The following is a 27310-nucleotide window of genomic DNA, read 5'->3' as shown; positions in this document are numbered from 1 at the left end:
GACAGAATAACCACTTTCAAAATAACTCCCCAAATGGCTTTACACAATGCAAGTTTCTCACGTTACAATCCAATGCAAGTCTGCAGCAGCACTGCCCCAGTCACTCAGGATCCCAAATCTTTCTATCCCAGATCTACCCATCTTCCCTCCTTCCTTCCTTTCCTTTCTTCCCTTCCTTTCTTTCTTCTTGCTTTGCTTTGCTTGCTTTCTTTTCTTTTCTTGAAACAGTTGTTTCAAGAGTACTAGAGTGCAGTGGCGTCATCATAGCTCACTGCAACCTCAAACTCCTGGGCTTGAGCAATCCTCCCACCTCAGCCTCCTGAGTAGCTGGGACTGCAGGTGCAGGCCACCATTCCGGGCTAATTTTTCAATTTTTTTTTTTTTTTTTTTTTTCCCGTAGAGATGGGATCGCTATGTTGTTCAGGCTGGTCCTGAACTTCTGGCCTCAAACAATCCTCCCATCTGGGCCTCTGAAAGTGCTGAGATTCCAGGCGTGAGCCACTGTGCCTGGCCCCAGATCTTTTCTAAGAGCTCTGTAGTCTTCCAGAGTAGTGGTTCCCACTTTTTGAGGCTTGTTAAAACACAGATTGCTGGGCCCCTCCTCCACAAGGGAGGGCTGAGAATTTGCATTCTAACAAACTCCCAGATGAAGCTGATGCTACTGGTCCAGGGAATACACTCTGAAAACCACTGTTCTAGGGCTTCGCAGTTCCTCACCTGAGCTTCCACTTCCAGCCAGGAGGTGAGGGGAGAGAGAGAGCTGAAGTTGGTCACAACGGCCCCACTTTACTTCAAGGGAGCCTGAGAAATGTAGTCCTCTTGTGCACCCAAAAGGAAAATAAAATGGTGTGGTCTCTGTCATAGTGACAGGCAGCACAGAGCCTGGTTGAACCTGGTCTCTGCCTGAAATACTAGATTTCAAAATGCATTTCAAATGGATGGAGAAAGTCATTCAAGAGTTTCATTGGCTCATGGACATGAATGTCTTTCAAGAAAGCAGTCATGAATAGAGGTCGTTATTGAATGTCTGACTTACCCTGCCGTGCTAGCACAAATGTGAGTCATTTGAGACTCAGGTTCCTAGCGGGGATGGTCCCTGATATCTCTAGTCCAATCTCTATATCTTAGGCCCAGGAAAGAATGCTACAAACAGTAGTCAGATAATTCTTATACATGATGAACTTGGCTTCCAGTGTTTCGAGTTTCTTCTTGGTGTCATTGTTGCCAGATGATTCTCAGAGCCTATGACCCTGCTTGCTTGCATAGAGCAGCAGGTGTTTTTTATTCAGAATCTTAGCCTTGGTGAATAGGCATGTTGTGTAGTTCAGCTCTGATTTGGGGGGAAACCATTGGATGAGTCAGCAGGTAGTTGTTTATGCCTGTGCCTAGCATTTTGGAGGATGCAAGAGAACATGACTCCAGGCTGTTTTCAATGAATTTATCTAGTTGTAGAGGCAAAAGCAACCCAAATAAAGTAAGTGAGGGCTCGGGATGGATTGCAAGTATATTGGCCAGAGGTCAAATTACAGAGCCCAGCTCAAAGTATAGAATGGCCCCAGCAGCTCTGTACTGCTCAACCCACTTTTGGAGCTTCAGACTTAGTTTTGGGAGCTTCAGTTTCAGTGAGACTTAGACAAACAGGTGATAGTGAGGGTTTGGGAGGCCCTGGCCTGAAGAAGAGGGAAAGCCATGGAGCATGTTGGCCATCTGGAACTTTGTAACGTTGGGCTGTGGTTGTGGGAAAAGAGATGATGTAATGTGTGGTTCCAGAGAGGAGAACTAGGCCTAAGTGGGAGTTCAGTGGAGTGAGGCTGATTTTTGACTTGAGGTGTGCAGGCATCAGAACTGCTCTTGTGGAGTTTGATGGATTTTGTATTAAGGAAATGCCTTTAGGAGGGAAAGTGGACTAGAAGAAAAAGGAAGTGTCTGTGTGGGCTAGAAATTTGGAAGGGCCTTTTTCGTGGAGCAGATCTTTAGCCAAACTGTGAAGGCCAGGTAGGATTTGGGTGAATAGGAGGTGGAGGACACTCCATTCAGCCAGTGAGCTGAGCAGCAGGTGGGTACTGAGGGTGGGACAGAAAGGAGAGGGCTGAGGAGTAGCCCGAGCCAGCCTTGACAGCCAGGAGGAAGGGCAGGACCAGGCCTGATATCAGAGCTGGGGACCAACAAGGCAGAGGCAGCATTCTGGAAGCTGGAGCCTGCCTGAAGATTATGGCATCTTCCGTGGGGAAGGTGACAGGTTTGGTTGTTAGTGCCCAGATCGAGTATTGGAAGGTTCAAGGGGCAAATATAAGAGCCAGCTTGCAGGAAAAAGGTGTATGATAGTCCTTGACAGTTCTGGTATCTACATAATGGTGATCATGAAGATGTCTCTTTGCAACTCTGGCCCTCAGAGCACGAAGGTTGGAGGTCACCTTCCTCCCCTGGAGAGCGTGGCAGAAGAGGGTCTCGTCAGCCCACCCCTTTCTTGTTCAGTGTGTAAGGACAGGGCTGTAGCACTTGAGCCCTCAGTGGATATTGCTGTGTTGGGACGGAGAGGATGGCCCTGCTGACGGTCCCTGCCCTTGCTATAGTGGTGGGATGGGGAGAGGAGGCTCTCAGCAACTGTGCTTCCCCTTCTTTGAGGGCTGTTCTCCTTGGGCCTGCCCAGGTTGGGAAGCCAGGCCTTTCCCATTTGATTGGGTGATGAACTCCTGCGATAGCCGGCATGCTGGGCTGTGTCATGAGTTGTCCCTTCTGATCCTCACAGCACTCTTACAAGGCAAAGACTCTTAGCATCTGATCTGTTGTTTCAGAAATTAAAACAAGCTCAGAGAATCCAGGGCCTGGCCTGAGGTCTCACGGCAAAGTTCAGTGACAAGTTCTTCCGGTGTCTTAGTTCTCTAACTCCACATCTGGAACTTGTTCTCTTCCACCATTCGAGACCTTTTATAGCCCTGGATGAAGAATTTCACATTTCTTGGGAACACGACTGCCTGGGCAGGGACTCAGAGATGCCTGAGACATCAGCTTCAGGCGAGCGAGCACTAGTAACGCTAAGTGAAATTGTCATGACTAGCCTGTACTGAGGGCCTACTCTGTGCCGGGCCAGCGTATGAGCTCACAAATCCACCTCTTGTGAGTCTGCAGATGAGGAAACAGGCGCAGAAAGGTTACATGAGCTGCCTGGGGTCACATGGGTAGAGCCAGTCCCAAGCAGGAGTCGGACGATAGAGCCCCTACACCTAACCACCGGGCAGCCAGGACGCCTCTGAGGCTCAGCTCCAGAGACAGTCCTGTCAGTGCTTAGGGGTTTTCTCAGGGGCTGCATTTGAGTGAGAGAATGATCTTGTCTCACCCTGAGGCACCACGCTGTGCCTGGGCTGTGGCAGCCCCTGGCCTGAGGTTAGGGCGTCTTGTGAAGCTCATGGTCTATGGTGGGTTTTTGTGACTAGCTAATAGAGAGGAAAGTGGTCAGAGCAGAGGGGCCCTCACTGTACTTGTAGCCCCTCGGTAGTTGAGGCCCTGCCTCCTTGTGTGACTAGTGTGACTAGCTATATGGGTAGCTCTGCTACCTTATATAACTTGAGCAGCCTGTCGGGAAATATGAGTTTACCTCCTAGGCAGGAGAGAATTTAGGGTTTTGGGGTTTTTTTTTTTTTTAGGGCCCATTCAAAGTGACATGGAAAAGCCGAGGGCTCTCTCTGAGCTGCTGTGTCTCCTCCTTGCCATCAGGGGGCGCCATGCAGACTTGGTGCTTCCTCTGAACACATCCCACTGGGATGGGACAGGCAAACAATGGTAGCCGTGGAGCTCATGGGACCACACTTCCTGGATTTAAATTTTCATTCCTGTTTGCACAATGAGTATTCCTCAGATTATATGAGACAAATTTATGATTTGGGAAATATGATCACCATGACCATATGGCTCTCATTGTGTCTTCTGAATTAGCCCAGATGATAAAATTTGTCTCTAGAAAGTTTTAGGGTTAAAAGCACTTGATTGGTTTTGATTCGTTAGAAATCGGTGATATGCCAAGTGTATCTGTAACTAAAATGCTCCATTCTTCAACTGTGCTGCACACAGAGAGAACAAACGAGTCCCAAAGAAGGCATTTGACTGACCAGTTCCATAAAACATATAGGTAAGAGAAACCATAAACCCAGGAAGGAAAATACTAGGTAGGTAATAAATACATTTTCCATACTAATATCCTGTCCAGAATATAAATTCTTTGTTTTGACCTAGATTTGTACTTTGCTAATGAGGAAACATTAACAACAATGAACCCCCAACCTTTTACATCTATATATAGTCTCTTCTTTGCATGTGAGTTGGTAGATACCTTGTATAAATGTCAGCATATATGGGGTGGGTGTAGTTTGCTGAACAGCTTCCATCCCTGGCACCTGCCCCAAGATGCTGAACCAGATACACATTTTGGAAGAACTAACCTTGATGTTGTCAAGTAGGTGGGATTTGTCATAACGTCATTTTTTTCCTCTGACCCCTTCCACAATCCTTTATTCTCCAAGTGCTTAGTGCCCTCTTCATTTCACTTCCTTTCAGAGCCTCTCCTCAGCTGTCAGTTGGGGAGGACCTGATACTCTGATTCACCCCAAGATTCAAAGCTCTCATTTCTTATCTCTCCCAAAAGAACTTTCTGGATGAGTCCGTAATCCAAAGATATGACTGTCTAATAGTGGAATTTCAGTCATCTGGGACAGACAGGAGGGGGAAGATGTTAAGGAAAGAGACTCTTCCTAGTGTTCTGTAAATTAGAAAACTCAGATGTCTCTCTCCATGTGGCCTATGTTTTTGCTAAAAGTTTTATAGTTTTATGTTTTACATTTAAGTCTGCGATCCATTTTGAGTTACTTTTTTTTTTTTTTTTTTTTTTTTGTTGAGACAGAGTCTCACTTTGTTGCCCAGGCTAGAGTGAGTGCCGTGGCGTCAGCTTAGCTCACAGCAACCTCAAACTCCTGGGCTCAAGCGATCCTACTGCCTCAGCCTCCCGAGTAGCTGGGACTACAGGCATGCGCCACTATGCCCGGCTAATTTTTTCTGTATAGATTTTTAGGTGTCCATATAATGTCTTTCTATTTTTAGTAGAGACGGGGTCTCGCTCAGGCTGGTCTCGAACTCCTGACCTTGAGCAATCCACCCGCCTCGGCCTCCCAGAGTGCTAGGATTACAGGCGTGAGCCACCGCGCCCGGCTTGAGTTACTTTTTGTGTAAGGTGTACGGTTTAGGTTGAGATTGATTCCTCCCCCCACCTCCATGGGCTACTTGCGCTAGCACTGTTTGTTGAAAAGGCTGCCCTTCCCCATTGAATTATTTTTGTACTTTTATAAAAAATTAACTGGGCATATTTGTGTGGGGCTGTCTCTGAGACTTCTCCACTGTGTTCCATTGATCTCCATGTCTATCCCTCTGCCAAGACCATACTGTCACAATTACTGTAGCTATATATGATAGTAAACCTTAACATTGGAGAGACAGATTCCTTTATTCTTTTTCAAAATTGTTTTGGCTCTTCTAGGGATTTTCTTTTATGCTCATAAAGAAAACTTATATATGTAAATATTCATAGCACCTTTATGCAAAATAGCTACAAACTGGAAACTACCCAGATGTTATTCAGTGGTGAATGGCTGAACAAACTGTGGTATATCTGTACTGTGGAATACTACTCAGCAATAAAAAGGAACAAATTATTGATCACATGCAATAACATAGATGAATTTCAAGGAACTTATGCTGAATAAAAAAGCCAATCTCCAAAGACCATATACTGCATTATTCCATTTATGTAACATTCTTAAAATAAAGTTATAGAGAGGGGGAACAGAATAGTGGTTGCCATGGGTTAGGGATGGGGGGATAAAGGATGGGTATTGCTATAAAGGGGTAGCAAGAGGGAGTCTGGTGGTGATAGTACAGTTTAGTGCCTTGATTGTGGTAGTTATGCAAAGCTACCCATGTGATAGAATTGCATAGAGCTACACACACACACAAACACACATGAGGGTTTGTAAAACTGGTGAAATCTGAATATGCTTTATGGATTGTGCCAATGTCAATATCCTAGTTTTAACAGTGTGCTACCGTTAATTACACAAGACATTAACATTGGGGGAGGCTGGATGAAGGGAACATGAGACCTCCCTATACACTTCTTTTCAACTTCCTGTGAATTTTTTATTTCAAAATGAAAAGTTAACACCCAGAACAATATTACATTCTGTTTATGTCACATCAACAATGGCAAACCTATGAAAATACGGACATGTGGTTGCCTCTGCAAAAGGAGGGTGGGTGGCTTCATAACATTTTATTTCTTTAAAAAAAAACCTGGACTTGAAGCAAATATGATAAAATGTTAACATTTGTGAATTTAGGATGATGGATTTATTGGTATTTGTTACATTTTTCTCTGTCCTTTTTTATATGTTTTAATTATTCCATTATTTAAGAAATAAAATAAATGTAAACAAAAGCAGTAATTATGCCAGGGTATGTATCTCCCTGTTATCCTGGTCCATTCACAAAATTGGCCTTAATGTGTAATATTTCTTTAGTAATACTGCTACTTGGTCCTAGACTTCTCCCCATGAATTACTAACTCAGGGCTGGGAAGCCTAAGGACGTAATCCATCTTTTTTATTATGACAAGCTAATTTAATTTTAATTGCTCATTATAGTGTTGCATTATGAGGAGGAACTATCTTTAATTATCTTTTGGGGGGGTTGTTTCTAAAGTAATGTGATCTTGAAAGCCGAGAGCCATCCTTTCCAAAGTAGCACCTGACTGTGAACTTAAAATATTTGTGTGCAACAGTGTAAATAGACTTCTCTGCTCCTCTAACTGGTGGAGCCTGCCCTTCCCCCTCTGAAGCAATTAAAAGAATTCCAGGTGGGTGGTTCTTCCCTTCCTGGTCCTATTTAAAAACACAAATGTCGCTTTGGGATTTTTTTTTTTTTCCTGGAACATACCAAGTGAGTGACATAAGAATGGGACCCTGCCTCTCCAATCCTCATTTAAATATTGTCCATGTCCCTTCAAGATCATTTTTCTTGGTGACATGTTAAACAATCTCAGGTCAGCCAGAATCCTTAAAGGTCACCGTGGGTGTCAGGAATGCAGCTAAAAAATGCACCAGTTGGGCACACGGAGGCGCCCTTCAGCGCCTTTGGCTCATATCCCCGTCTTGCTATTAAAGAAAAGGGTATTCTGTTGATTTATTTGTTGGATTTTAATTTCTGCCTCTAGCCCTCTCAGCCTTCTCCATGCAGTACCATCCTCTGCTGCTGTTACCACCATCGTGGGGGAGGGTGTCGTGCTGTACAGTTGGCGGCCAGAGGATGCCATTGACAAAGTAGGGAAGTCCTCACACTGCTCTTTGTGGTGGGATGGCCTCCCTTCCCGTGGGCAAACCCCGGGCTGGAGCCCTCCTGGCTGCCCAGTGGCTTTTGTGTGTGTGCAGCTTTCAGCTCCTGTCCATCAGCCTGAAAGGGCCCATTCAGGGGCATTCATGCGCCTCCGAGCCCCCGGCCGCCCGGACACAATCAGCTGAGAGGGGCGCTGCGGGCCCTGCACATGAGAATGCACCCGCTCGGCCTGCCTCCAGGAGCCCCAATTGTTCACAGGAGCCCAGGGCCGGGGAGTGAACCCAGAGGGGTGACGCAGGACAGCCATTTGGGGTTCATTCATTCTGTGCACTGGGGGGCTCTGGAAGGAGAGGGGTAGGAATACCTTGCAGTGAGCAGGGGGGATGAGCAGGCTCAGGCCTGCTAGAGCTTATCTTTGGCTCTGACCTTTGGCTTTTATCTTTATTGTACACCCCTCTGGTCCCCTCTTTAAGAGTAGAGACCTTGTCTGTTTTTATCTTGGTAGTCCTGCATACCTGAGGCACTCAGTAAGTGCTTATTGAAGGAGTGAACTAAGTTGCTACTCCTTCCATGTGGCCCCAGGGCACACTGATGTAGATTGCTGTCCCTTGAAGAGGCCACAGAATTCTCTGCCTGTTGGGGTGTGGTCGACTTACTGAAAAGACTGGGATCACCTCATGTTTCAAAGATGGTAGACTTTGACATGCTGGAGGGATGAAGGACATTTCAAGGTGGGAAGTGGCTACAGAGAAGGGCCTTTGATGGCCAGGGCTGTGCATCTAGAATTTGAGGGGCTCTGTGAGGAGCACCCCAGGCCTCTGCAGAGGTCAGTCTTGGGAGGCCAGTTCGCCGGAAGGGGCAGTCCCTTGTGCTGATTTGGCACCAGTTGGTAGTAGATGTGGGGTTGGAGGCAAGGACTTAATTGACCCTCTATGGCTTGTACCATTTGGCAGTAACACCCCCAAAACCTCTGGCCCTCAGCTCTGCTTGTGCCCCTGCTGCAGGTCAGGCTCCTGAGGACCATGCTGGGAACATGGGGGAATGAAAAGAGCAGGCCAAGGAGCCTTTGTGTTCCCCAGTTTTAAAGAATTGTGTTTGATGATCGCAGCAGCAGCAGTCGTAGTAGTAGCAGAAGCAGAAGAAATAGTAGAATCTTCTATTTATTGGGAACTTTTGGGGTTAAGTGTTTTGTACATAATACTTCATTTGACTTAAGCCATTTAGTTGTTACATACACACATATGCACTATAAATGCTATAAGCACTTTAAAGTGGGAAAGATTATTATTCCCATTTACAGATGCAATACCTGAGGCTCAGAAATATTAAGCGTCTTCCCAAGGTGAGTGGCAGAGCTTCAGTGGAAATGGGGTAAGGCTGTCTTAGCAACTGAGGCAAGGGCTGCTGCAAGCATTAATTACTCTGGTGCAGTGAACCAAATTATCTTCATAATTTCTACCTCAGTTTTAAGTGTTAAGAAAAAAGAAAGAAAAGGGAACACACCTGTATTAGTGCCATGGTAGACATCTTCCACAAGTCTTTAAGGGCCTTATACTTTAGTTGGGGAAACATAACACACAATGTAGAAACACTTTCCAAGCTGCCAGCAGCCAACTGGTGGTAGTGTCTGTGTGAAAGGTAGGGAAAGCTTTCCCAGCTGTCACATTCCACGGGGAGGTGGTCATAAACTTATTGGAATAATGCACAGCCTTCCTCCCAAGGGAAGAGTTGACTTGCTCCACTGTTAAGGGAGGGATGTGGATCTGCCTAATATGACATAGTTTCAAACTATCTGGTGCCACCAGCTTCTTAGGCACAGGTGCTATGTGAGGTCTCACAGACTCTAGTCCAGTGTTAGCAAAGCCCAAGCTAGGCTACTAAACCTTGCCCAGCCTCAACTCTCTGGGCTATGAAATGGGGTAGCACCTCTTATTGGGTTAGTCAGTACTTGATGCATAATGCGTGCTCTGAACTATTCTATTTAGTACATTTAGAAGCTGATTTCTTCATTGGATGTAGCAAACTTCCTACATTCAGGTCCATAGAGCTTTATAGCTCTTCATAGGGAGGGGACAAAGCTTCAACTCTAGGTCACCAAGAGTAGTTTTGGAGCATGGAACTTGGTACAGTTTTGTTTTCCCTGTGGTCCCAGAATTCGTTTCTCCTCTGCCTAGGGATTCTGTGCTACACAGGGCCAGGGTGTCCCAGCTGTGTGACCCTGTGCCTGATGGCGGGTGCAGCCACAATTGGCTGTGGGAAGTGGTCTCTATTTGACGTTTCTGGTTCCTTCTATCTAAGGGACCTTATTTCAGCCTAGAGAAGATTCATCGTCTTGTAGATGACAACATATGTTTCCTACCCTCCTTATTTCTAATCTTAAATTTAAGCACTGGAAAGACCTTGAGCAAATTATTCAACCCTTCAGTCTCGTCTGCAAAATGGGGCTAACAGTGGAAGCAGTAGGGATTAAATGAGATGATGCGTGTAAACCATATAAATCACATAGAGCTCTGACTGATCTAATTGAGTAGTCAGTTGCTCAGTAATATTAGCTTCTTATTTTTTCAGTTTGACTGAATTGTATCTATACCTGGGAATAGCCAAGGATTGTGAAGCCAAAGGTACAATAGTTGTCACCCCACTGGCTGCTCACCTTTCATAGGCAGAGCACTCAGGTGCCCAAGGCTACTCTGTCCCTTTATTCTCATGGGTGATGGAGGGTGGATCCCAGAGGAGAAAGTAACTTCTCCAGTCTGGGTGGGTAATGACAGTTCTCCATTCGGGGCTCCTTCCGCAGGTGGGGAGCCAAGGTCTTAGACAAGGTCTAGAGTCTAAGTGCGGTGTTCAGTCTGGTTGGGATCCTGCCCATGAGTTTTTCCTTTTCTTTTTCTTTTTTTCTTGCTCTAAGGGTCATTACTAGGAGAACTGGCAACATTCAAGTCAAGTCTGTAGATTGAATGATAGTCTTGTATCAGTGGTAATTTCCTGGTTAGGTAAACTGGTAGTGTAAGAGACTGTCTTTTTTAGGAAATACACACTGCAGTGTTTAGAGGTAAAGGGGCATCGTGTGTGCATCTCATCCTCAAATGGTTCAGAGAAAAAAATATATATGGGGAGAGAGAGAAGGATACAGCAATGTAATTAAATGTCAGCATTTGGAGTGTGTTGGTAAAGGGTATATGGGAGTTCATTTTACTATTCTTGCAACTTTTCTGTAAGTCTAAAATGATTTCAAAACTTAAAAGTTTTTTTTTAAAAATCCCTCATATGGCTAGGGCCCCTGTGCGGTAGTGGGGAGGTCAGTGTGACACAATGGGTGAGGGACTGCAGGACAGGTGTGGGGACAGTAACCCCTGGGAGTGGAGGGATGAAGACATGTGAGTGGGGAGAGGAGAGGAGGGTAAATACATGGAGTAAGAAAAGTCCCATGAACATGGTGCCTTCCCACCAAAAAAGGAGGGATTTTCTTCAGGAAATGAAATGGTCAGACGCTAGGGACGTTGTCAAGTTGGAATTCAGGAGGTTTTACCTGAGCCAAGAGAAAAGGAGAAACCGAGGCTGCCAGGAGAAATATCTCTAATATGGGCCTTTGAGGAATGGAAATTCTAAGAGAATTAGGCAGGGTGGATGGACAGGGAGACACAAAGCATGATCAGAAGATCCTATGAGTAAGGCCAGTCAGACTCGAGGAGCGCTGTGTACAGTTTGTGCTCCTAGGTGTCCTAGAGCTCAGGGTAAATAGCCTTTGTGGGTACAGCAACCAGCAGTGTGTGCCGCATCACGGTAGACACTCGGGGAGTGGATTATCACAGGAGAACCAGGAGGAAACCCCTGGCATGAGATTTGGAGCTGAATCCTCCTCAAGTCCTTGGGTGGTGGGAGCACAAAGGTACCCCAGTTGCTGTAGAGTCTTAGTTGCAAGGGCCTATTTTCTTTCTGGAAAAAAAAACCTATAAAAAGAGTCCTACTCTGAATATCTGTATCAGTAGGCTTCTTAGTTGCAAGCAGTAGATATCAACTGACTGAGATAACTAGAAAAGGGATTTCTTCAAAGGACATTGGGGTGGTTCCCAGCCTCTCTGGGAAGGCTGTGGATGGACTCAAACTACAGAAACCAGGCAGCAGCCCAGACCATGGCCACAATAGTCACAAAACCAGAATGGCAAGGACACTGCACTGGTGATGTTGCTGGCATTTTCAGCTTCCAGAGTGGGAGGTGGACTCTACTTCCCACCAGGACTCGTACCAGGGCAGGGATTCCTAAACTCAGGATGGGAGTTCAGCTGCTGGGGGCCAAGTGTCTTCCTGAATAAGTATATTATTCACTGGAGCCTTCTGTGCCTGCATAGACAGACGGTCTCATTCTTCTTAATGGTTGCATGATATTTCCAGGATGAACCTTGACTTATTCAACAACTCCCCTGGTAATGAACTCTCCGGTTGTTTATGCAAATTTTTCCCATTGTGACATGCCCTCTAACATACCTGTACATATATGTCTTTACACAGGTGGGTCATTTCTGTTGGATTAGATTCTTAGAAATGGAAAAGTATAAATTTAATTTTTTAACTTTTAACTTTTTTATTTTTTATATTCTATGAACATTTAAAGACATTTTGAATGTAAGTAAATAATATTTTATGCAGTTTTAAAAATTGTGTTAAAACATGGAACACAAAATTTGCCATCCTGACCATTTTTAAGTGTACAGTTCAGTGGCATCAGGTACATTCAAATTCCTGCCCTCAACCACATAAGTAGCTGGGACTACAGGCACGAGCCACTGCACCCAGCTCATATTTTTTTGAGCACTTACCTTGTGCCAGCTGCTCTGTGGGCGCTCTGAGGCAGTGATTCTCACCCCAGATGTTAGAATCACTTGGGGAGCTTTGACAATTCAGGTGCCCAGACTAGGTCCCAAGCAGGCATCAGGACTTCATAAAGCTCCAAGAGATTCCAGTATGTAGTGAAGGTCAAGGACCACAGCTTCTAGAGGGTGGCTGCATTTAATAACCACCTCCGACCGGTGTAGTTGATGGAATTCCTAATTTACAGGTGGGAAACCAAGCCTGAGAAAGGGTTCCTGCCTTGCGTTAGGTCACTCAGCAAAACGTCCCCACTGCCCAGCCCCTACCCCTGACTGCAGTGATTACTGCCGCCTGCCTGGATGGGGAGGAGAAGCGAGCCTCTTCCTCAGCCCCCCGCACTCCCCGGCCATGTTGGCTTGTGCTGTGGACTGTCCAGACTCCCAGCTCATGCCCTGCCCGGAGTGGTTAGCCTCACTCCTCACTTAGACAATTTCTACTTGCTGCCCGCACTCTAGATAAGGCCCCCTCTTCTTTGTAACACCAGAAACAGTATATGATTGTGTATGTATTCCCTAGTCGCTGGCACATAGTAGGCACTCCATAAATAAGAGATCAAGGAGTGGGAAGAGAGCAAGAATGAACACATGCACAGGTGGAAAGTTAAGAGAACACCCTTCTGTGAGAGTGGTGGGGAGTTGGACAGAAAAGTGGCCTGTTTTCAGTTGCACCTGAGGGGCATGGACCAATGTACGTGATCTAGCTCAGAGTTGGGGTTACTATCTGAAAATGGAGGTAAAAATTAGAACTGTAGTTCTCAAGCCTGGGTTTAGCAACTAGTACTGCCTTGCTGGGCACGGTGGCATGTGCCTGTGGTCCCAGCTACTCAGGAGGCTGAGATGGGAAGATCCCTTGGGCTTAGGAGTTCTAGACTAGCCCGGGCAACACAGCAAGACCCTGTCTCTTAAGAAAAAAACACCAAAACTAGTGCTGCCTGAGTCCCAGCCCCCAGACTTGGTTTGGCTTGGCACAAGGCATGGGGTGTTTTGTGGGAGAAGAGTGTGAGGCCCAGGGACATGGACCAGGAGGTTGGAGGGTAGGAGCTGGGGCAGCACTCTCAGTCAGCCCCAGGAGTCCTGGAACGTCGTCCCGTAATTTCAGATTCTCTGCTGTGGGTCCAGTGCTATAGGCGGGTTTCCCAAATGTTGGAATTGATTATTTTTAAAAAATTGTATCCTCAACATTTAAAAATAGGAAACAAAAATAAAACATGCCTGATTAAATATTCCATGGTTCAACATACTGGAGACCACTGGCATGTGAACTGGCACCGCCAGGGTGGGTCGAATTGGGGCGCCTAAGTCCCTTGCCACTCGTCTGTCTCTGTTGAAATTTCTCGTAAATGTGGTATTGGTTAGAAAGCTTGTAGCTGAGCACCAGTGCTGCTAAATATTCAGTCACACGTGTGTCTGTTCTCTTACCATCGTCCAGATGCTCACACACACCCGTGGTTGTCTTGGCTCGGGTGTCATCGCTGCGCAGTGGCCAGTTTGCTAATGTGTGATGTATTACCTGGTGGAACTGTCACGTGATGGGTGGTTTCGTGCTTATTGCAAGTTTGGGGTGCATCTTGCCTGATTTTTGTATTTGTGATGAGGAAACACGAGCAGCTGTTCAGTGTGGGAAAGCAGTATTGCCTAGTGGTTTGGTGTGCAACCTGGGCGTGACTCAACAGCTCTGCCATGTGCCTCCTGTGTAGCCTTGGGCAAGTTGGCTAACCTCTCTGTGCCTCACTTTCTTCATCTACCAAATGAGAATAACATGGTATTACAAGGCTTAAATGAGTAAATATTATACAGGTAAAGTGTTTAGAACAGTGTTTGGCAAATACCATGTTAGAATTTTCCATTGTTTCTAATATTATTATTTTACTGATTCTACATTTAATACATCCTCAAAGGGGTCATACTGACCCCCAAGGGGGTGAAAAAAATCTAGCTATGACAATGGTGCAGGCCTTCAAAAGGCTGCTGTACATAAACAGATACATTATGTGTCTGTGGTATTAAGATTTGGGGGTGCCTGGATGGAACTGGAGACCATTCCTCTAAGTCAAGTATCACAAGAATGGAAAAACAAACACCACATATACTCACCATTAAATTGGAACTAATTGATCCACACTTAGGTGCACATATGGAAATAGCATTCATCGGAAATCAAGTAGGTGGGGGGGGCAGGAGGGGATGGACAAATTCACACCTAGCTGGTATGGTGCCCACTATCTGGACAATGGGCACCCTTAGAACTTTAACTCAAACGATACAAAGCAATTTATGTAACCAAAATGTTTGTACCCCTGTAATATTCTGAAATTTTAAGAAATTAAATTAAAAAAAAAGATTTGGGGGCCACAAATACACAAAATGACAAACAGGCAATTGGCTCTTGGGGGACAGTAATGAAAGCAAAGCCAACAAACTGATATAACTAAAGACTTCCTAAGCTCAAAAGGCAGTCTACTGAAAAGCCCGTTAGCCTTTGCTGCTGCTTATCTGTGGAAATCAAGATTTCTTTCAGTCCTCTGTAATCAAAACCAAATTCAGAAATAAATTAGTAGATAATGTGGCTGACATAAGACAACTCTCACCATGGCTGTCAGGATGCAGCAGAACACCTTTGTTCTTCTCATTGATTTATCTGATTCTCATGTTCAAGATTTCCATGAGATTTTGCTCTTTAATGAAAAATTTTCCTATGCCTCGAGTTTGAGCAGTCTCCCAGGGTTGGGCCCCCTAGTCTAGCGGCAGGAGTGGAGCAGAGTTCTGGGCGGGATCTTGCCCGGGGCCAGGGCACCCTGGCTCCTGCCGAGGCAACTACTGCAGTGTGTAGAGCTGGGTGCCCTGCCCAGGACGTGGAGTGAGGAAGTGGAGGGTGGCAGAGGCAGAGAGAGGGCAGCGGGCTGTCTGGGGCTATGTGCGGCCGTCTGTAGGCCTCCTCAGAAAGGTTCAAGACTCAAATTCGGGGCAAAGAAAGACAAAGACCTTCTTTATTGCTGCAAAAGTTGGGTGGGGGACTGAAGCCCCCAGATGGTGCACAAGCTTGAAAACCAAATCAAGTTGACCAACAACCTTCAGTTACAGTCACGTGGCATCACCACTACTCCTGAATTTCCCATTTGGGGTTTTATTAGCTTTTAGTGAAAGGCGACATTGTGAAGAAACTCAGATTAGAATTCAGCTTATAAAACAGCTGAGTGAGAAAGTGGGGTAGAGGAGCCAGGGAACTGCATAGAAAATCATTGAGCAATTACTCAACAGAATTAGAACCCAAACGCCTCTATGTGAGTTCCTTGAGCCAGCAAGTAGGGAAAGGGGCCCCAAGCAGGAGCCCAGGGAGAGGTGTCCGGTCTCCCTCACCTCTGATCTCAGGGGCCTGGAGGGGCCTCTGATCTGGGGAGAATTTCCCACAGGCAGGGGCTGGTTTGGGGCCCGGACAGCCCCCCACAGATACACTAATGAACAGTTCTCGCTGGCCATGACTTTTGCCAATTGGAAACAGCTTTGGGGCTCTGGAATGAACGGGGAGCCTAATGGGAAACTCACGTGGGCTTCCCCAGCTTTGGGCAAAATAATGAAAATGAGAGGAGCAGTGATCCAGATAAGTAAGTACTATGGGGTGGCTTCCCAGAGATAAGGAAGTGACAAAAACCTCATCTTCCCAGCCCTGTAAACAAAAAAGGGAGGACGAGGAGGACGTTCCATTTCATCAGATCAGAAGGTGGACCCAAGAGTTTGCCTTTTCCCAGACTATGCAGCTCCACCCAGCGTTTCTGTCTCTTCTGCCAGGGACAAGGTGCTGCCTGTCCCTACCACCTGTGCTGAATGGGGGTTCCCAACGTCCCTGATAGTTCAAGTTGGAGTAACAAGAAAAAGAACCAAGTTAGGTTCCCAAGGAAGAAATTGTAATTCGATCCCTGCCGCAACTCACAATGGTGACCTCAGTATGTGTCTTAGCCATTTTGCACTTCAGATTCTCTATCTATAAAATGGCAATCTGGTGATCTTAAAAAAAAAAAGTGGAAGAGACAATAAAATAAAATTCCAGTTCTATTGAGTTCTAACAGCCAGAAACTATGAGCCATTTAAAATTTTGTTTGTCTCATGTTTATGAGAAAGGATAAAATGACAGATATCTAAACCAACACCAGGGACTCTTTTAAAAGCTCAAATTCTAGGGCAGCAGTTCTCAACTCTGGCTGCACGTTAGAATCAACTGGGGAGCTTTTGAAAAACACCAGTCCCCAAACTCCACCCCAGACCAATTAAATCATAATCTCTTGGAAGGAGGTCCAAGCATCTGTGTGTTTTTAAAAGCTCCCCGAGTGATTCCAATGGGCGGCTAGGGTTGGGAACCATTGTTTGGGGGATGCCAGTTGGATATAAAGATTCCAGCTTATTTCCAAAAGTATTATGCAAGATAATTTTTTAAATTTCTTTAGTGGCTGAAAAAAAACATATTTATTGGGATATAATTCACATACCATAAAATTCATCCTTTTATTAATATATACACAGAGTTGTGCAACCATCATCACTATCTAATTCCAGAACATTTTCGTAAACCCCAAAACAAACTTAGCCTTCAGCAATCACTCTCCTTTATCTCCTCCCTCCAACCCCTGACAACCGCTGATCTACTTTTTGAGTCTATGGAGTTGCCCATTCTGGACATTTCATATAAATGGAATCTTCCAACATGTGGCCTTTTGTGTCAGGTTTCTTTCACTTAGCATAATGCTTTCAGGGTTCACCCATGTTGTAGCATGTATCAGTACTTCATTCCTTTCTATTTTTGGATAATAGCCCATTCTGTGGGTATAGCACATTTTGTTTATTCATCAGTTGGTAGACATTTAGGTTGTTTCCACTTTTTGGTAATTGTCAACAGCGCTGCTGTGAACATTCATGTCTAAGGTTTTGTATGGACTTGCGGTTTCATTTATATTGTATGTACAGTTGACCCTTGAACAATGCAGGGGTTAGCAGAACCAACCCCCCAGTTGAAAATCTGCATATAACTTTTGACTCCCACAAAACTACTGATAGTGTACTATTGACTGGAAGCCTTACTAATAACATAAACAATTAACACATATTTTGTAGGTTATATATTATATACTATATTCTTAAAGTAAGCTAGAGAAAATTTCATTAAGACAATCATAAGGAAGAGAAAATACATTTATAGTACAGTACTGGATTTATCGATATTGTTACGTTGAAATCATCTATTTACAAGATGAATTGTCTGTCTGCAATGGTGGGGCAGCTGTAGCTGCAGACCTCAGTCTATGGTACATATCAAGCAATTCAGCTTTTTCATGTAGCATCATGACTTTTTTCTGCTTCTTGGGAGCTCTTCCAGCATCATAGTGGCACTTCAGATGGGTCCCATGGCGTTATTCAAGGTTTATGATATTGCACTAAACATGATGAAAAATACACGAGAACTGCGAGAGATTACTTTTTACAGTGATACGAAATTTACTAGAGATGAACTACTCACAGAGATGATTAACATCACACGATGTTTTAAGTGGATACCCGAAACACTTGGGCTCGCTGCAATTGCAACAGGAGGTAGCTACAAAATTATTACAGTAGTACCATATGTACTACAGTTAATTTTATGCAGTGATGATTTAATACTGCATCTTTATGTTTGCTTACATTTCTCTTGACTTCGAATGGCGACATGTATGGTCTGTTAAGTGTTTGTGTGCATAAGCTTATAAATTTTAACTTTTTATTATAGATTTGTGTATATTTCATGGTAGCAAATGATAAAATAGACTACCATCTACATATATTTTATGCATTCATGACATATCTTTTTCTTAATTTTTTTCAGTATTTCTAGGCTATGCCATTTAGTTTGTAAGTTTTTTCTAATTGTCACAAATCTCCAAAAAATTTTCCAAAATATTTATTGAAAAAAATCTGCATATAAGTGGATCTGCAGAGTTCAAACTCATATCGTTAAGGGTCAACTGTATATGTAGGAGTGGAATTGCTGGGTCGTATGATAACTTTATGTTTAACCATTTGAGGAACTGCCAGCCTGTTTTCCAAAGTGGGTACACCATTTTACGTTGCCACAGCAGTGTATGAGGGTTCTGATTTCTCTACATCCTCATCAAGACTTATTGTTGCCTGTTCTTTTTATTATAGCTATCCTAATGTGTTTGAAGCGGTGTGTCATTATAATTTGGTTTGCATTTCCCTGATGGCTAATGATGTTGAGGACCTTTTTATGTGCTTATTAGCCATTGGTGTGTCTTCTTTGGAGAAATGTCTGTTCAAGTCCTTTGACCTTTTAAAATTGAGTTGTCTCTTTATTGCTGAGTTGTAAGACTTCTGATCCTTATCAGATACATGATTTGCAAATACTTCCTCCCGTTCTGTCTTTTCACTTTCTTCATAGTATCCTTTGAAGCACAAACGTTTTTAATTTTGATGGTCTAATTAATCTATATTTTCTGTTATCATTTGTGCTTTAGGTGTCGTATCTAAGCAACCACTGCCTAATCATAGGTTATGAATATTTATGCCTTTGATTTGTTCTAAGAGTTTTGTAATTTTACTCCTTATGTTTTAGGTCTCTGATCAATCTTAAATTAATTCTTATATATAGTGTTAGGTAGGTTTTATCACTCCAAAAAGGCAGGGATCCAACTTCACTCTGTGTAAGATAATTCAATAATATTTTAGAATATTAGAGGAGGCCATGGGACTTGGGAGCTCCAGCCCCTTATTGTGATGGTGAGGAACTTAGATACTCTGAGGTTTCAATTGAGGGGCAAACACTGACTCTAATGTCCTAAAGGAACCTAAAGTACCTCCCAACTCTTATGAAAAGAGTGCATTCTCCATGGTTTTAGTGTGCAGTGAATTTTAATAGCATTTCTAACATTTGAAAGCTAGAATTTATTTCTGAGGTACTATATGTATCTTAACACCAGATTAGCAAACATGACCAGAACATTACGTGTCCCTGTCTATCACAGATGAAATGCCAACTCAGTGTCATATTTTTAAAGATCTTAATTCTTGGGTAGATAGATAGCCAAGAATAGTTGAAATGCAAGTTCAGATTGTGGATATATCAGACTCAAAATACATAGAAAATGTATACCATGAAAGAAAATAGATTCCAAATGGATTGAAAAGTTAGCAAGTTTAACAAGTCAAAAGATACTTTTAAACATTTTGAAAAATGATGCTAAAGCATCCTATAAAGCCACAGCAGGTGATAATGATGTGATAAGGATGGAACGCGTAGCTAGACCCATACCTTATGCCATACTCAGATACATCAGCTGGATGAAATATTTTATCTCATTATTCTTTTTACACTTAATAGAGGAATGCTTGCTAATGGTAGTAAAAAATCAAATAGTACAAGTAAAACAAAATTCTTCCTCTCTCTGCCTAACTCCACTTCACACTGTTAGCTATTTGGTGTGTGTTCTTCCTGGCTGGTTTGAATATGCACATGTACAACCTCTGTGCATTACTTGGCAGTGTTTTTTGTTTGTTTGTTTTGAGCCAGAGTCTCATCTGTCACCCAAGCTAGAGTGCAGTGGTGTCATCACAGCTCACTGCAACCTCAAATTCCTGGGCTCAAGCGATTCTCCTGCCTCAGCTTCCTGAATAGCTAGGACTATACTATAGGTGTGCGACTCCACGCCTGGCTAATTTTTCTATTTTTTGTAGAGATGCGGTCTTGCTCTTGCTCAGGCTGGTCTTGAATGACTTTAAGCAATCCTCATGCCTTGGCCTCCCAGAATGCTAGGATTACAGGTGTGAGCCACCATGCCTGGCCTATTTTGTGTATTTTTTATAACACAAAGAAGATTATATTATTCATATTTGGTAACTTGTTTTTTCACTCCACTTAATAGGGTATCTCAGAGACCTTTCCAGATCAGTATATATGGGTTTATGTCCTTCTTCTTAGCTGCTGTTGTATTCATAGTAGAGATGCATCTTGTAACCATTCTCATATTGGTAGACATTAAAAAGAGGAAAAAAAAGAACATCCTTATACATAACTCTGTGTGCCCAAACTAGTCTTTCCCTAGCATAGATTCCTCATAGCAGATTTACTGGGTCTGATGGTATATGTGCATTTTTTAAATTAGTTTTTTTGTAGATGGGCGTCTCAGTATGCCCAGGCTGGACTCAAACTCTTGGGATCCAGTGATCCTTCTACCTCAGCCTTCCAAGTAGCTGGGACTATAGACATGTGCTACTATGCCTGGCTAGCATTTTAAATTTTACTAAGTTCTGTCAAAATACCATCGAAAAAAAGACTTTCTGAAATGATACTTTCATGACTACTACGGGAATGATTTTCCATATTCTTGCTTTTTTAAAATAGAAATTAATCCAATAGGCAGAAATGAGACAGAAACTTATTTTTTGGTTTTCTTTATAAGCAGAAAAAAAATTCGTAAAAGTTATTAGGTTTTTTTTCCCTTTGGTCTATACTTAGGAAACTACCTGGTGCTTGTTGCTTTCACAGCATATATACTAAAATTGGAGCAATACAGAAAAGATTAGCATGATCCCTGTGCAACAATGACATGCAAATTCATGAAGCATTCCATATTTTTAAACTCAACATACTTAAAGAAAAAAAAGAAAACTACCTGGAAGTGGAATGGGATTAGGAGAATTTCATTTTCTAAATTGAGTAACGTCTCAGGTTGTTTTAAAATAATAAATATATACTGCTTTTGGAACTTGAAAAACAATAATGATCTTTTTAAAAAGAAAGTCGAACAAAACCTTCTTATAGGGTAGTATACTGTTGCTATTTCTCTCTCAGTGCTGAGCAGGCCTAGAGCTGAGGGAGGCAGGTGAACTATATATTAAAAGCCTTTGTTTCCGTGCAGTAGAGATACCACACTTCTGTAGGACTGATTGTCAACTAAAGACTGAGTATTTTGCATCTTGAAATGATGGATTTGTGTGCAGATAGATTGTTGTGTGCATCTGCACACCAATCATAGAGGACTTTGGAGTAGCAGGCAGGAATACTTGTCAGCCCACATTCTTTATTCTCGTTTGCTCATATAATATCCATGTGGTTTTCTCCACTCCTGTGCATTTTTAAAACAGTGGACATTAAGTAACAATTGAATGTTACCACTTTAGTTGGATCCTGGGGATTGACAAGTCATTGATAAGCATTGCCATCTACTTGGATGCTTTCTTCAGACCCGTGTTACCATGAACTGATTGATTTCATATGTAATTCATAGCTGACCTTTGTTACTGGCAAAAAAAATTTCCAAATGAAAGTACAGCCACCTGTTAACTGGGGGTCACTAACTCCTTCCTGTTGGGCTACTCTACCCTGCCTGCAAGGGCTTGGGGCAGTGGCCATGGTGGGATATGACCCCATGTGGCCCAAGGACAGAGCCTGTGACTTGCCCATCAGGATTGTGTCCACCTTGTAGGCAAGTTGGGGGCAATTCTTTCACCCACACACCACTGACCTGGCTTTGTTGGTGGCCCTTTTATCACCTAGATCTTTTGTGTTGGTTCTTCACCAGATAGGCTCTGCAGTCCTCCTTGGGCTCTGTGTGACCACAGAATGTGTCAGTGGGTTAGTGGTTTTATGCCAAGGTAAGATTCTGATAGAAGGCAGTTAAGGTGGTAGTAGAAAGTTACATAAACAATCATGGTTCTGCCTGAATTTTAGGGACAAAATAGTAATCCCTGCCATCAAGTGATTGACTGCCAAGTCCCAGGCTCCAGGATGGATACTCTTTATAAAGCATCATTTCATTTTATTTCCCAAAAAAAGAGTATCCCAGAGCCTGTAATCTCACAGCTAGCATGTGGCCGACACTGAATTGAGAATAGAGTTCGTGCTCATCCATACTCAGCAAAATCTTTACTAATTGGGTCCTTTCATCTCATTTAACATATTTTTAAGGACCTCCTGTGGGCCAGGCATTGTTCTTGGGACTAGGAATCCAGAGATAATACTTCCCTTCAAAGAGTTTATAGTTCAATAGGGAGACCTTCATTTAATTAAAATTGTTGTCTGTACTGTAATTTTAGGAGAAAATTAACCTCAGGAAACAAACTTCTTAGGAGATATTTTTGTCTAATAAAAAAGACAATCCAGTCTCCTAAGGATTTGTTTTTAGGACAATATACATTAAGTCCAGTGTCCTGGACATGAACGTTGACGCCACTCTGTAGTCAGAAATGTCATTCCGAACAACCATATTAAGGAACTGGGTGGTATCTATCGCCAAAAATATTTTAGCTACATTTACTCCTCGTACCAAGGTTTTCTCAGACGTTTAAGAAGCATCTTCATGGATGCAGAGACAAATAGGAATTTAAACCCACATTTTAATAATTTAGTACTCATTTGTAATTAGCATAGGAACAAATATTTTAAGTTTATCTATTCCGTCTGTAAGTCTTATAAACCAAGTTGATACTTGGACATCACTTATAAATTCAGTTCCAAGTTACTGCCTGATGACCTGCCACAGGCACAACCCAGTGGTGCCATCTGACCCCTCCTTGTCCCCACTTATGTCTCATTCACGGCAGCCAAGCTCCTACCATCCTGACCTGCCCACGTCCTGTGTGTTCTGCCTGTGACACTTCCCATTTACCCCACTGTCCACCTGGATAGCTCTTTCTGCCTCCAGGTCTCAGCCGAAATGTCACTCCCTTGGGAGAACTGCCCTGATCCCCTATTCTTAAACAGATCCCTCTATTTTTCTTTCTCAAAGCACCCTTAGGCACGTGTCTCAAACATAGCTTTGTATTTTGTGTCCTCACACCTGCTTGCTGTCTATGTCTTTTCTCTTCACCCGTTTATAAAATGTTCACCATGGTGTCTCGCTTATTGTCAGTTTTTACTAAATGGCGCGTGGATGGGTGTATGGACAGATGGACATATGGAATGGTTCTTCCACTGAACAAATAGAGATTTCCTCTGACTTACAACGCTTTGACTTAGGGTTTTTTTTTTACTTTATGGTGATGCGAAAGTGATACACATTCAGTAGAAATCATACTTCAGTACCATATTCAATAAATTACAGGAGATATTCGATATTTCATTATAAAAAAGGGTTTGTGTTAGATGATTTTGCTCAATTGTAGGCTAGTGTGTTTCGACCATGCTGAAGGTGGGCCAGGCTGAGCTATGATGTTTGATGTTTGATGTTTGGTAGGTTAGGTTTATTAAATGTGTTTTCGGCTTACGATATTTTCAACTTATGGATTTATCAGAGCATGACCTCCTCGTAAATCAAGGCGTGTCTATGCTTGAGTACTGTGACATGCCAGGCACTTGCTAGTGCTGGGCCCATTGCAGTGAGTAAACCCTCAGCTGTTGAGCTGCTTACCTTCTTGGGGGAGAGAGAAAATGATCAAACGCAATGTGTCAGGTGGTGGTGAATACTATGACGAAAAAAATACCGAGCAAGGCAGGTAGAGAGAAAAGGTAGGCTGTATCATAGCCAATGAGGTTTATCCGAGGCAGGATTATTGCTAATGGAGAGAAAAGGTAGGGATACTGTTGTACTTGGATGTCAGGAAAGGCTGCACAGAGAAGGTGATACTTGAGCAGAGACCTGGAAGACATGAGGGCTTGAGCCATATCTAATTCATGGCAAAAAAGCTAAATTCTCAGTGTTCCACACACATTTTCAGAGTGATTTCGAGTTGTGTGTTTATCTCGTCTCACGATGCGGTTTTGGTGTTTGCCACGCATCTAAAGCTGAACACACAAGGTTCCGTGGAGGGAGAGGCCCTGGGATGATATGAGCTGTTTTGTTTTGTTTTGTTTTGTGAAAGGGACAATTCCAGGAAAAGAAAAAAAAGGTATTTATGAGACACATTTTTTATATCTTCAGTTCATTTTTTATAATCCTGAGGGAAGTGATGGATCATAAAAAAATGTGAATTTTTTTCTTTCTCCTTTTGAGAGTCAATATGAAGTTAATAAGAACAAGGTTACTTTACAGAATCTTTTGGGCTTGGCAGGTTCAGCCCCATTTGTATGTCACTGATTTCTTTACTTTTTTCTTTGCATCTGCTGTAGAATTTTACAGGAGTCTTGAATAACAGGGTCAAATAGTTCTCTTAATCTGAAAGGCATCACATTAAAACAGGGTGGTCTGGTTGTGTGAGTTTCCTCCAAGTGGTACAGATGAATGTTAAGTACCCAGTTCAGGTAGCAGGCAAGCCATTTCTGATTGCTGGGAAGGCCCCAAGAACCAGCTGGCCTTTGTAAGTTAGGAGAGAGAGCAAATAAGGCAGTAAATCCCTAAGCGGCAGCCCATACAGGAAGGTTGTTGGAGGCTCCAATATAGGGAACCACAAAATCATGGAAACCCAAGAGACGTGTTCACCTTCCTTTTCCTGAGGCTGTGAATGCAGTTATATGTGAGGCTGCTGGCACTTGTCCTAGTTAGGTGCATGTAGCAGATGGTAAGGCTTAGCTGACCATTCTGTAGTCCCTTCCACACTGAATAGTTCAGTGGCAGTGCCATTTGTGGCTGGAAAGCCTGCTTCTTTTCCTGTGGTCTTCCCATTTCTTGTGCTCCTCCAAGGCACTGTTTGAACCTTCAATGTCCTTAGGAGCCTCTTGGGCAGAAGAGAGAGAAGAAACTACAGGGACTTTGAGCTCAGGGGCTTCAAACCTGCTGAAGTGCCAGGGCAGTAAGTCTCATTGTGGTCACTTCAAAGTCATCACAAGTGCTTTTTGAAATGCAGATTCCTAGTCCCATCCCAAGGAACAGAAGGTGCAGCATTGGGATTGAAGGGCTGTCTCCCAGGGCTGACCGGAGCGTACACCTAAGCAATGGGAAGCGGTGCCTCTACACAGAAGCCCACTGCTGCGTCTATCAAATTTCCTAATTATGAGATGATTTTTTTCTTCCAAAAATGTGTCTGGCAGCCCCAATCCCAGGGAGTCTAATTTAGCAGGTCTAATTTAGCAGGCTCTTGGTAGAGTCTCCTCTCCATAAAGATAAGTCTCTCTCTGTGCTTCCCAGGGAGGGGCGAGAGCTGTGTAGGATTCACAAAACATGACAAATTATAGGACCTGCTCACTGTCCTCATCTAGCTTGTAATCTAGGCAAGAAGAGCTTCTGAAACCACAAACATTGAAATCCTAATTCCAGGCCATGGAAGGGGAGATCCCCCACTGCAGTGCCTGGTCAAGTGCATGATGTGTTGCTCACAGTGGGCCAGGCCTGTCCCCACTGGCCCAGTCTCCTTTGAGCTGTGCTTTGGGTTGGAACAATGATTGTATAAAGTCAAAAAATGTCACAAAAAACTCGCAGCTTGTCTTGAAAATCAGGAGGTATAGCAGTGCTGGGCTCAAATCCCTGCCTGGTAACAGTCAGCAGCCCCGCTGCCCTCCGGTGGGCTGTGGCCACCTGTCCTGCAGAGCTGTGTTGTGTCTGGGCTAGGAGCCGGGCTGGGTTCAAATCCTGGCCCCACCACTCCCCAGCTGGCTGGCCCTGTGCAGGTTGCCCGACCTCTCAGCACGTCTGGGCAGTGGCAGTGCCCCCTCCTAGGTTTGTAGGAATTCTATGAGTGAGTCATGTGAAAGGCTGGGCACAGGTCCTGGCCCACAGGAAGCACCGATAATTAGTACTGTGGCTGCTGTTATTAAATATTGTCTCGACTCCTCCCTGCCTGCCCCTGGGAAGCATTCACATGTTTGATCTGTGGGTTGGAGGAAGGAAGGCTCACCACAGCCTGCGGATTGATGGACATTTCGGGGGAGCTGTCTTTCAAATTGGGCTTGAACTGAGAGAGGGAGGACAGCATGCCAGGCAGGGAAAAGCTTGGAGGTAGGAAGTGCCGGCTATTTGGAGTGGCTGTAAACATAGTCTTTGTATTACTGTTGAGCATTTTCTCACCTTTCAGTGAGTTGCAAGTAGGTTTGGGCCTTGGTGCACATCAGTGTCTTCAACCCCTGAGAAAGGATGCGATTGTTCCCAGGTTGGGCATACACAGCCTTCTTCAGGACAGTGACACTAACCCACTGAGCAGGCTGTGGGCAGGGTCACCGTGGGGCACATGGGAAGGGTCAGAAGACCCTCCTGTGTCATTACAGGCTTAGGAAATAGACTGGCCCTAAGATACCCCCACAACTAGAACAAGACAAACCTCGCCCCCAGCAGAAGAGAATGTTTGAATGTCCTAGAAGTCAGTGGGCTAGGGGTGGGCCGAGAAAGGGGTGTTCAGGGCTGAGACTGGGGGAAGTAGGGTGACCCAAGAGAGGCCCAGACAATGCCTTGAAGGGGAGAAGGAAGAAGAGGAAGAGAAGCCTCCACTTTCCCCACCTTGGGGGCCAGGTGTGTGAGTGGACCCTAGCTCCTTTTTGGACTGCAGCAGCAGTGACAAGAGACTGCGCTGGGCTTTGAAATGCTGGACTTGGAGTAGGCTGCTCATTTTGAGTTCTGAATTTTCTAGTGGTCCTCAGCCCAGATAATCAGACGTCCCCACAAATCAAGAATATGCTATAATTCCACTATTTCCATATCCAAATGACACCTCTTCAATTGTCTCACATTTAGAAGTAATACCCAAAAATAGGCTTTGAGGAATCCCATGCCCCAGTGTTTTATTTGGAAGGTAAGGTCACTGTATTTATGTGTCAGCCATAAATACTTGGATGAGAGTATGAATTCCTAAGGATTTGCCACTTCCGGCTGATAGCATTAGATCCTTTGGAAGTGTCCTGTGTCATAATATGCCAGCAGATTTAGAATTTTAAACAGTCATGGAAATAAACAGGTGCTCAGTGCAGCTAAAAATAACCACCCTGGGGAGTGAAGCTGTGCAGTGCCAAGGAGCTAAGGTGGGCAGCGCTGCACTTTAAGGGGAGGTCTGGACTGTGGGAGAAAGCCAAGAAAAGGAAATCCTAGCCCCACCCCTCCTCCCAGCACCCATGAGTGTGCTTTCTTTTCTCAGAATCTCCTTCTGGTGGGCTGACCTTTTTGCGTCAGTCTACTGCCCTCCCACCTTGCACAGTTTTTCTGCCTGGATTTCTGAGTGGAAGGCTG

General features: G+C 44.0%; 1 protein-coding gene and 1 non-coding gene across 2 annotated transcripts in view; both read left to right on the top strand.

Annotated features, from left to right (window-relative positions):
• The window catches only part of TCF7L1 (transcription factor 7 like 1), a 150932-nt gene that overhangs the window by 42870 nt on the left and 80752 nt on the right, over window positions 1-27310 (top strand). The gene's annotated exons all lie outside the window — the stretch shown is intronic.
• Window positions 20758-20860, top strand: LOC138400388 (U6 spliceosomal RNA). The gene has a single exon (XR_011236282.1). It is a non-coding gene; the product is annotated as a U6 spliceosomal RNA (small nuclear RNA).

Source organism: Eulemur rufifrons, chromosome 19 (assembly GCF_041146395.1).
Source record: "Eulemur rufifrons isolate Redbay chromosome 19, OSU_ERuf_1, whole genome shotgun sequence".
Classification (NCBI taxonomy): Eukaryota; Metazoa; Chordata; class Mammalia; order Primates; family Lemuridae; genus Eulemur; species Eulemur rufifrons.
Note: the sequence above shows the minus strand (reverse complement) of the source record. Positions and strands in the feature narration are given on the sequence as shown.